We start from the raw sequence: 12,366 nt of genomic DNA, 5'->3' as shown, positions 1-12,366 counted from the left end.
AAACTGGTGTAGATGATTAGAGCGCAATGCAAGTAGCATCACACAACCTGGTTAAGAGCATTCCCATCTCCGGGATGGTTTGGGAACCTGGGAAGGAGACACCCACAAGGTCACTCTCAGTCATAGTTTCCTGTGGGGATTCTGGAAGGGAGCACAGTTGAGGGAACTGTGGGTTTTTTCAATGAGGAAGAAAGCTCAGTTGTGTGTAGGCTCCACATTTTGAATCAGCATGTGGAACCTTCCAGTGACCTGCCAAGTATACTCAAACTCTAATACCTGGGACCTGTGAATGTGACCTTGTGTGGCAAAGAGTCTTTGAATATGTAGTTAAGGATAGGGGGATATGGAGATTTTTCTGTACTGTGAGTGTGCCCTAGATGTAATTACAAGAGTCCTTAAAAGAAGGTTATGGAAAGAGATTTGAAAGAGGAGAGAAAGGCATTGTGGCTACAAAATCAAAGATTGTAATGATGAGGTCATAGGCCCAGGAATGCTGGTAGCTTTAGAAGCTAGAAGGAACCAGCCCTGCTGATGTGTTTTTGTTTATGTTTTGTTTTGTTGGTGCTTGGTATGGAACCCAGGGCTCCAGTTATGCTAGGCAAGGGCTCTACCACTGAGCTCCATCCCTAGCCCTATTGCTGTGTATTTTAGCATTGTATGTCTCATTTGGACATCTGGCTTCTGGAATTTTAAGAGAATAAGTTTGCACTGTTTTAGTATGTTGGCTAGAATGTAGAGAAAAAGGAATTCTGGAATACATTTGTGGAAATGTGAATTGAATGTTGTGGAAGTTCCTAAAAAAATGAAGCATTGAACTCCGTATCATCCAGTTATCTCCCCTTGAAGTATACACCCAAAGGAAATGGAAGCCGTATGTTGGAGAAGCATCTGCACCCCAAGGTCACTGCAGAGCTGTTCACAGTAGCTGAGGTGTGGAAACGTACTGAGTGTCCTTCCACTAATGGGTGGATAAAGAAAATGTGGCAGGGACACACTGTGGAAGACACTCACATGTAAGACATGAGGTCCTGTCATTTGCAGCAGCATGGATGAAACCAGGCTCATGATAACTGAAACCATCCAGGCACAGAAAGACCAGTGCACATGAGCTCACTCATGTGTGGAATCTAAAATGGTTGGTCTCACAGGAATTGAGAATGTGATGGTGGATTCCACAGGCTCAGGACCTTAGAGGGACAGGGAGGTGGGGAGAAGCTGGTCAACTAGTACTGACTTACAGGAAAGAAACAAATTCTGGCACAGTATTACATGGTAGGGTGACTATAACATGCTTTTTATAAAATAAAAGCTTGAAGAAAGGATTTTGAATGTTTTACCATAGAGACGTAATAAATGGTTGAGGAAATAGGTATGTTTACTCTGATTTAAACATTACATGAAGTATATATGTATTGAAATAATACATGGTATTATTAAATTGGTACAATTCTTAATAATTCAGTTAATTTTTTTAAAAATGTGCAGTTTTAAGCCAGACATTTCTTGGTAACTTGTTACAATTACAAAAGGAAATTAATACAATCTATTAAAGATGTGTTCTCAGTTCCTGTGAAGTGATTCCTATATGAATTTCTTCTTCAACAGAGAACACAGAATAGTTTTGGTGTCATATTGTATTCACACTTTAAATGATGAGTCTAGTTCAATGTCTGAAGCTGTCTATGGCGGACCAGCTGCTCAGGAGACTGAGGCAGGAAGATCACTTGAGCCCAGGGGTTCAGGGCCAGCCTGAGACACTCAGCAAAAGCCCTTCTCATAAAAATGTACAGAAAAATGTCTGGTATGCATGGGATCCACTACTCACTGTGCTGGAACCTTTATTGTTTGGAAGTAGGAATAGACAGACACATGAAAACCAAATGTGTATCTCCATCCTTCTCGGTTAGATTTTCATCTATTATTATATTAGCACACATTTTACTCATACATGTCATGGACTTCACTATGCATTGTTATTACTTCTACTGTGAACAATTATCTTCTAAACCCGTTGACACACTGAGGAAATCATCTTTATACTTACTCATACAGTTGCAATTTCCAGTGCTGTTCATTGCCTTGTGTAGTTCCAGATTTCTCTGTGCTATCATTTTCTGCCTGTCTGAAGGATAAACATTTGCTGTAATACAGATCTGTTGGCATTTAATTCTGAATAAAACCCTTTATTTGGAAATGTGTATTCATTGGTTACAGGATTACAGGTTGATGACTTTCTCTTTCAGTAATTTAAGATATTAATCCTCTCTTCTTTGGCTTTCTTTCTTTCTTTTTGACAAGAAATATGCTGTCTTCTTCATGCTTAAATATGTATTTTTTGCTCTGTTTACTTTTAAGATTTCTCTTTATCATTAATTTTAAGTAATTTAATTAGGTTTCATATCATTTTCTTCATATTGCTTTTGCTTGGGTTTCTTTTAGCTTTTTGCATCCGTAGGTTTACAGTTTTCACAGAATTTGGTATTCCACACTGCAAGCTCCAACCATCTCCATCTTCCTGGACTCCAAGTTCAATATCTTCAACACATACGTAAATCAGGCTCCTCCTCAATGTCCTGTGAGCTGCAATCTGTCATATAGGGCTTGCCTCTTGTTTCACATCTATCAGAAATCACTATTCTTTGTTCCCTAGTGTCCATTAAGCCTAAAATTGTTGTTTTGTATATTTTGTATTTTTTTAGATTTTTAAAGATGCATAAGATATCCTTCCTCTTATTACCCTTTTACATCCCCAGCTTGCATCATTCTTATTCCTTTTGTTTTTTCTAATAGTCTTCCTTCTACATTTATATTATCTTCCTTTTTTAGATTTCACACTTAGGGGACAAATATGCAATACTTTTCTTTCTGTGTCTGACTTATTTCATGTCATATGATATTCAGTTACATCTATTTTCCTGCAAATGACATAACTTTGTTTTTATTTATGACTGAATAGTTCCCTATTGTACTTATATGTCACATTTTTATCTGTACTTCCTTTGACGGGTGCCTAAACTGGTTCTGTATCTTGGCTATTGTAAAATATGCTACAATAAAGTGAGTCTGCTACTATATCTATACTATGTAATCTTTAATACTTTTTGAGTATATACCAAAGTGCAGTATAGCTGTATCATATTGTAGTTCTATTTTCATGTTTTAGAGAAACTCCACACTGATTTCCATTGTGGCTGTGCAAATTTAAATTCTCACCAACAGTGTCCATGGTAGTTATGATGCATTCTGTCAAGTTGATAGTCTTGGGAAGTGCCTGGAGGATTAGTTAAACATACTTATGGGTGGCTCTGGGTGGGTCTTGGAAGTGTGACCTTGGGTACTCTGTGTGGGCCCTGGCTCATCCCTCTGTTCTGCTCCCCTGCAACTATGAAGCAAGCATCCTTTCTCTGCCATGCCCACTTACTACTATGATGTTTCTGCCTTGGAGCCAGCCAAGCAACAGTGGAATTCCCTGGAACTCTAAGCCAAGTTCCGCCTTTCTTCCTTTAAGTTGTACGTTTGGGATATTAAGCATTTAATGATTTCTATGTGTTGAACCATCCTTGTATCCCTGGTATGAAAGCAACTTTGTGTATGACTTCGTATATGATCATGATGTATGACATTTTTAACGTGTTAAATTCAGTTTGTAAATATTTTATTTAAAAATTTTGTATTTATGTTCACTAAGTATATTAGCCTGCAGAGTTTTGATTTTATTGTGTCCTTTGCTGGTCTTGTCATTTGGGTTATACTGTCCTCATAGAATGAGTTTGGAAGAGTTCCTTCAGTTTCTATTTTATTTTAAAAGGTCGAGAAACATTGGTGTGAGTTCTTCATTAAAGGTCTGTTAAAATCTAGCAGAGAATTTGTTGGTCCCAGGGTTTTACCTTGTTGGGAGACTTCACTATTGCTTCTATCTCATTGCTTGTTATTGATCTGTTCAGGTTTTTTATATTCTTTTGGTTCAATTTTGGTAGGTCATATGCATCTAGAAATTCATTACATTCCTCTAGATTGTCCAAGTTATTGGAACATATGTTTTGAAAATAATCCCTAATGATTTTCTGGATTTCAATGGAATCTGTGGCAGCATCCTCTTTGTCACCTCTAATTCATTATTTGGGCCTTCTCTCTCTTTCAGTTAGTTTGGACAAGGTTTTATCAATCTTGTTTATCTTTTCAAAGAAGTAACTTTTTGTTTCATTGATTATTTGAATTGTTCTTTTTGTCTTTACTTTATTTCACCTTTGGTCTTTATTATATCTCTCCTGTGTTGTGTTTGGCTTGGAGTTGTTCTTGTTTTTCTAGGTCCTGGAGAACTACCATTCAGTTATATGAGAACTGTGAATTTTTCTAAGTGTAGGTGCTCATAACTATACACCTCCGTCCTAGAACTGTTCTCACTGCATCCCTTCACATTGACTTTTGATTTTCATTGAATCTCTTCACAGCTACACGTAGACTTTGGAAGCCTTTCTGTATTTGTCAGTATTCTGATAATTGCAACACAGTACTCTAAACACAAAACTTGAAGAAAGAGAGGTTTGATTTGGTTCACAGTTTCAGCAAATTCAGTCTATAATTGGTCGACTGCAATTCCATTATGGTAGAAGGGCATGGCAGAGCAAAGATGCTCAGTTCGTGGTGGCTGGGAAGCACTGGAGGGGAATAGTACCAGAGATGAAGCGAAGAGGGGCCTTATATAGTACCTCCATTAGCAACACACACACATCATTGAGAAGTGGGCTTTACTAATATTTTGAGTAGATTCCAAGCCAAACAAGTTGACAAAATTAAGATTAATTATAATATTTTCCTTCTAGAGGATTTAGTTCTACACTGAAGAGGCTAAACAGAGGTTTCTGAAGGTCTTGATCTTTTGAAATTATTTTACATTGCATTTTCCAGTGCAGTGATTTGTGATTTTTCTTTTTAACCCTCATTGTTTGTGAGCATAATTCATTCCAGAAACATAGTTATAATCCAAAGCACTTGCATATTAAAATTCAAAGCAAATTTCCCCATAAGGAATAATGAAAACTCAAATGATTTGTTCCACAACCCAAAAATATTCATATAAAAATGATTACAATATTGTAATATAATACAAAATAATAAAGAAAATACAAAATATAAAGAAAAATAAACAAATTAACCTGCACTTATTACCTTTGAAAAACTTCATGGCAGGTGCGAGGGAGAAAGGGAAAGTTATTTTTTTAAATTAATTTTATTGGTACATTTTAGGTACACAATATAATGACATTCATCATTGGAAATTTGTACCTTTACATAATCTCTCTTAATACTTATTTTTCCCCATTCCTTTGCCCTCCCTTCAACCCCTCCATTCCTCCCTATTTACAAAGACTTTGTTTCCATTTTTTCATTTTCTCATATTAATTCCATTCCCTTCTTTCCTTTCCCCTACCCCTCCCACTTCCCTTCCCTTTTGACCCTTTTCTTCCTATTTCACATTATCTATTATGTGTTTTGATCCTTATTTACACTTTCAGTTTCTCACACCAGAGAAACTGTTCAGTATTTACACATTTGTCCTATTTCACTTAAGAGTATGTCCTCAATGTGCATCCATTTAGCTATAAATGTCTAATTTCTCATTCTTTGTGGCTGAGTAGTACTCCATTTTATTTTCTAAAAACCACATTTTCTTTATCCAGTCTCCAGTTGATGGGCAATTGGGATGTTTCCAAGCTTTAGCTATTACAAACTGTGCTGCTATGAACATGGGTGCACATATATCCCTGTGGTATGATTCTTGTTATTCTTTTGGGAAGATACCCGGCAGGGGAATAGCTGGGTCAAATGGGACCTTTAGTCCTAGTTCTTTGAGGTATCTCCATACTGATTTCCATGGTGGTTGCACCGGTCTACACTCCCACCAGCAGTGGAGCAGGGTTCCTCTTTCCCCACAGCCCCACCAGCATTTGTTATTGGTTGATGTCATGATAGCAGCCATTCTTTCTGGGGTGAGGTGGAATCTCAGCATTGTTTTCATTTTCATCTCTCAGATGACCAGTGATGTTAAACATTTTTTCATAGTTTATTTGCTGTTACTACTTCTTTGTCTGAGAAATGTCTATTCATTTCAGATGCCCATTTTTGGATTGGGTCTTTAAATTTGGGAAGTCTCATTTTTTAGTTCTTTATAGATTTGATATAGTAGACCTTTTTCTGAGAAACAGCTGGTGAAAATTTTTTCCCACATTGTGGCTTGCCTCTTCACGCTGTTGGTGGTTTCTCTTGCTGTGTAGAAACTTTTTACTAAGAAGAGATCCCACTTGGTGATTGCTTGTGCTAGTTCATGGGCAACTGAGGTTTTGTTCATAAAATCTTTTCCTACACCAATGTCTTCAAGAGTTCTACCTAACCTCTGTTCCATCTGGTTTAGTGGTTCTGTTTTAATATTTAGATCTTTAATCCATTTTGATTTTAGTTTAGTGCATGATGAGAGATATAAGTCTAGTTTTCATCTTTGGCAGGTTGAAACCCAATTTTTCCAGCACCATTTATTAAAGAGGCTATCTTTCCTCCAGTGAGGGTGTTTGGCTCCTTTGTTGAATATGAGGTGGCTGAGTATGTCTGGAGTTACTTCTGCATATTCTTATCTGTTCCACTGATCCTTGGGTCTGTTTCTTTGCAAGTTCCATGCTTTTTTTTTTTAAATCACAGTAGCTTTGTAGTATAGTTTCAAGTTGGGGATTGTGATTCCCCCTACCTTGTCTCTGTTGCCTAGAATTGCTTTTGTTATTCTAGGTCTCTTCTTGTTCCAAATGAATTTTTGGATTGTTTTCTCAAGGTCTGTGAAGTTTGCTGTTGGAATTTCACGTGTGATTGTATCGATTCTATCTAGCAGTTTTAGAAGTATGGCCATTTTCACTATATTGGTTCTTCCTAAGTAGGAGCATGGGATGTTTGTCCATTTTCTGGTATCCTCTTTGATCTCTTTTTTCAGAGTGCTATAGTTTTCAGAGCAGAGGTCTTTGATTTCTTTTGTAAGGTTGATTCCTAAGTATTTAATTGTTTTGGATGCTATTGTGAAGGGTATTGTTTCTCCAGTTCCTCTTTCAGTGAGTCTGTTGTTCCTGTAGAGAAAGGCTATTGATTTTTGCGTGTTGACCGTGTATCCAGCTACTTTACTGAATGTGGTTCTTAAGTCTAGAAGACTGTTGGTGGAGTTCTTGGGGTCTTCTCTATAGAGTATCATGTCATCTGCAAATAATGACAATTTGACTTCTTCATTTCCTATCTTTATTCTTTTATTTCTTTCTCTCGTTTAATTGCTGTGGCTAATGTTTCCAAAACTATATTGAACAGGAGTGGTGATAGTGGATATCCTTGTCTTTTTCCTGATTTTAGTATGAAGGATTTCAGTTTTTGACCATTTAGTATGATATTGGCTGTTGGTTTTTCATAGATGGCTTCTATCAGTTTGAGGTAGAGACCATCTATTCCAATTCTCTGTAGGGTTTTTATCATGAGTGTGTGTTGGATTTTCTCTAATGTTTTTCTGCATCTATTGAGATGATCATATGGTTTTTGTCTTTGGCTCTATTGATATAGTGTATTACATTGACTGATTTGCATATGTTGAACCATCCCTGCATCTCTGGGATGAATCCCACTTGGTCAGGGTGTATGATCTTCTTGATGGTCTTCTGCATTCTGTTTTCCAGTATCTTATTAAGGATTTTTGCATCTATGTTCATTAGTGAGATTGGCCTATAGTTCTCTTTTTCACTTGAGTCTTTCTCTGCTTTAGGGATCAAGGTGATGCTTGCTTCCAGGAATGAATTTGGAAATATTACTTCCCTTTCAATTTCATTGAAGAGTTTAAACAGTAGTGGCAATTGTTCTTCTCTAAATTTCTTGTAGAATTCAGCAGTGAAGCCATCAGGACCCAGGCTTTTCCTAGTTGGTAAGTTTTCAATTACATTTTCAATTTTGTTGATTGATATTGGGTGATTTAGAATTTTTAGGTCTTCTTCGTTCAACTTTGGTAATTCATACATATCGAGGAATCTGTCCTTTTCTTCTGTTTTCCATCTTATTGGCATATAGGTTCTCAAAGTAGGTATTGATGATCCTCTGGATTTCTGCTGGGCCCAATGAATTCATATGTAGCATATTGTTGGATCTTGATTCTTGACCCATTCTGCAAGTCTATTTCTTTTGATTGGTGAATTGAGACCATTAACATTGATGATTATAACTGATATGTATTGACTTATCCTTGTTCATGACTTTTTCTTTTTGTTGGATTCTCACCCTTTGTATTTAATTTCTTGTTGTGCCTGATGGATTCATTCTGCTGGGCTTCCTGGGGTTGTGATCCTTATTTTCTTTTCTTAGGATATTATTTAAAATTTTGTGGAGTACTGGTTTGGTATTCATGAAGTTCCTCAGGTTCTCTTTGTCATGAAAGTATCTTTATTTCTCCATCAATTCTGAAAGATAGTTTTGCAGGGTACATCAATCTGGGTTGGAGGTTTATTTCTTTTAGGGTTTGAAATACTTCACTCCAGGCTCTTCCTGCCTTGAGTATTTGTGTTAAGTCTGCAGTGATTCTGTTGGGCCTTCCTTTGTAAGTGATTTGTTTCTTTTCTCTAACTGCTTATAGAATTTTATTATTCTGTTCAGTTTCTGGAATCTTAACTATCATATGCCTAGGTGTAGATTTTTTTTTTTCATGGGTAGTTGGAATCTTAAATACCTCACTTATTTGTATGTCAAGTTCTTTTCCCCTGCTTGGGAAGTTTTCTGCCATCACTTCTGTAAACAGTTTCTTTTATGGCATCTGCACTCTCTCCTGTTTCTTTGCTGACTCTGGTCAGTCTTATTTTATTCTTCTTTGCATCATCTGGCAGCTGTTGGATTGATTTCTCTTGGTCCCTTGCTAATTTTAAGAATTTTTTCTTTTCCTGGTCACTAATTGAAATCCTGTATTCTATGTCTGATATTCTGTCCTCACATTGGTTCATTGTGCTGTGTAAAATTTCAATGGAGTCTTTAATCTCCTGGAAATCTGTTTGTATCTGTTTTATGGATTCCATTTGTTTCCTATGTTGGGATTCCATTATGTTCCTCAGCTCCTCTATTTTTTATCTGTATCTGCTCTAGAGTTATTAATCATTTCTTGCACTACGGACAAAATCTCTGTTGTTAAAGGAGAAATGATTTTTGATTTCATTTTTTCCAGATCCTCTTTCTTTGGCAGTTCAGGGAGTCCATGTGGTTAAGTATTGGCTTGTTCCATCTTTTTGCCCTTTGGGGTTGCCTTAGGTGATCTGGAAGTGTGTTTTTGAGACTTGTTTATGTGTCTTTTCATTTCAACAGCTACAACCTGCTGTGCCTTTGTTGAGGTGAAATTTTGCTTGCCCAGTGGACTTCAATTCTCAGCAAGCCTCTGAGAGGCCTTGTCTGTGCTGCTCACCCCTGCACCAATTCGTGGGTTCAGAACGGTGGCCTTCTGTATCCCTGTGCTGCCCTGTTGTCTGGGCGGGCTTCTGGCTGGGGCCTGCTCCCTGCATATCTGTTGTCTCGAATGGTCTTTGACTGGGGGCTATGTACCCCAGTTGCTGGTATCTGAGTGGTCTTCTGGCTGGGGTCTGCACACTTACCAATGGTATCTGGGCAAGCCTCTGGCTGTTTTTTGTCGCCTGTGCAGCTATTTTCCAGGGGGCCTTATGCTGGTCCTGTGGGCCCAAGCTGCTGGGGTCTGGGCAGTGCCCTGGCTGGGACCTGTGCACACCAGTGCAGCTCTGGTACATGCAGGCTTCTGGCTTGCATCTGTGTGCACTTAAGGATGGAATCTGGGCAGGCAACGAGAGGAAAGTTATTATGTAGGACGATTTTCACTATCACTAATGGAATCACTGCTATTGGCTCAATGAAATCTTGTTTCTTTCATGAAATTTAAACAAGAAAGTTATCCAATGACAATTGCTTTTGTTCCCTTTTAAGGATTTTGCAGAAATATGGCACTGCATTGTGATTAATCAGATTCATTGTTTGCACTGCTACAGCCTTGTTCAGATGGTGTTTTCCTACAAAACTTGCACTGTTTTCCACATCGGACACAGTTCTCTAATCTCATTTGAAGTGAAGGATTGCTCTGCTGTTTTTTCCTTTTTCTCTGCAGAGGGGATCTCCTCCATAATCTCTTGCTATTGGGAGATGACCACTGAAAATCTCTCAGAGAGAGAGAGAGAGAGAGAGAGAGAACCATTGGCTTAGTTGTGATCATGTGACATTCGGCATCACATAATACTTGCATTGCAAACATCACTCCTTTATCAAGTTAAAATTCATTAGAAATGTTTGCTTGTCTTGCAGAATACTCAACTTGCAGAACAAATACTCAACTTGAAGAACATGTATATATATATATATATATATATACATGTTATCCTTGGTATGTGTGATTTTCATTTTTTAAAAAAACAACAGCTTTATTGAACTAAAATTTGCATACCAAGAAATTTAAAAACTTAAAGAGTAATATTAAGTAGATTTTAACATGTTAACAAAGCTGTACAACTGTGACCATGATCAAATTTAGATCATTTTTGTTATCCCAAAACAAAACACTCTACCCACTAGCTATCATCTCCCAATCCCTTCCTCCCTGGGATTTTTTTTTCTTTTTCTTTTTTTTATTCAAACTAGACCATGCTTATAGCAACAATAGAGATTTTAACATAGCCAAAGAAATGGAAATCTTGCAGTGATCTCTCACACCATATTGGAGTTAAACTAGAAACCTACAGCAGAAATATGCTTATAATAAAACAACTTTTTTTTCTCCTCTCTTTTCCTATTAACTTTTTCGTATAAGGGAAACCATAGGATGTCCATGCTTGTATATCTGATTTGCTTCACTTAATATTATGGTCTAAAGGTGCATCCGTTTTCTTACACATGCCTCAGGTTTATCCCTCTTTATGGCAATGTAGTTCATCTAACATCCAAGTTCTCTGGGAATGTAGTATTGGTAATATCATGAAGGTAATCTGAGTGTTGGCTGACAGAGAGATACCTACAAGTATGTGATCCTGTTAATATCAAGTGAATCATCTACAATAGTATCACCCAAGACAAATTAGATTTTTTTTTTGGTACCGGGGATCGAACTCGGGACCTTGTGCTTGAGAGGCAGGCGCTGGAACCACTGAGCTAAATCCCTGGCCCCTAAAATTAGATATTAATATACCTTAAAAACCATTTTGTACTATCCTTAATCCTAGAGGAAAAGTCAGCAATATGACCTAAACATTAAGGCAATCCAGATATTGACTTAGAGCTAATGTATACTGTATGGTACAACTATATCTCCACTAATAGAAGAAAACAATTCAATGGTACTTTTATTGAGTTAAGTATCAAAAGATTAATGAAGCTTTATAGTTATACTATTAAAGATATAGAGCTTGGGAGTAGAAGAATGCAAAAGAGAAACTTTGAAACCGTAGACTTCATGGTACAAGAAGAAGGAGAGAAAAGTGGTACAAGGAATCTTATTGGCGAATAGAAGGATATTTATAGAATTATATAAAGGTAAGACCAAAAATTGTTAAGAAATAGAAGGTAAAAGAAAATGCGAGAATAAAAGAAATTATATAGTGAGTGAAAATAAGAGAAATACTTAAAAAGAGAAAAATTGAAAGGAAGAAGATGAAAATTAGAGAAGAAAAGAAGAAAAAGAGATTAGAAGCAAGGCAGGGAGCAAAGGTCTCAGGAAATTGGTGAAGAAGAAAGGAAAAAAGAACAAGAACAAAACAAAACACCTAAAAACGATGCTCACACTTAAAAAAAAGCAAAAGAAAAAAGAAAAAAAGAAAAAAACCCCCAACCAAATGAATATAAACAGAACAAAGAAATGAAAATTCTCTGTGATTTCAAATATGCAGTTGTCTTCAGGGGTAGTTTTGAGGCTGTGTCCAACTTAGGATGTGTCCCTGCTCTCTCTGGTAGAAGAAGGCAGTCAGAGCCCAGGTCCGTGCTGGGTATGGTCATCAGCAAGCAGGCAGTAGGATTAGGGCCCAGGGGAATTCTGGGGCTTTCAAAATCAAAGAGATTCAGGCTGAACCTGGCTTCTGGCTGTAGGGGTGGGGCCTGAGTTGTTTAGATTAAAACAATCTTGTGTCTTCTGTCTGCTTGGCCAGGGCTCCCTGACCACAAGTGTCTCCCATGGCTGACCCTCACCTAACCCTTGTGGGAGCACAAACCTGGGAGCCCTGAAATAAAGCCAACCTGAGGCCTCTCTGAGTCCCTTCTTAGTCAGCCCACTCCTTCATCCAAGTTTTCACTTCAGGAGATAAGGCAGGCATTTGAGCTGGAGTCATT

The sequence above is a fragment of the Heterocephalus glaber genome, unplaced genomic scaffold (genome assembly GCF_053883595.1).
Source record: "Heterocephalus glaber isolate CG9 unplaced genomic scaffold, H.glaber_assembly_v1.0 deba00001164, whole genome shotgun sequence".
NCBI lineage: Eukaryota > Metazoa > Chordata > Mammalia > Rodentia > Bathyergidae > Heterocephalus > Heterocephalus glaber.
Note: the sequence above shows the minus strand (reverse complement) of the source record.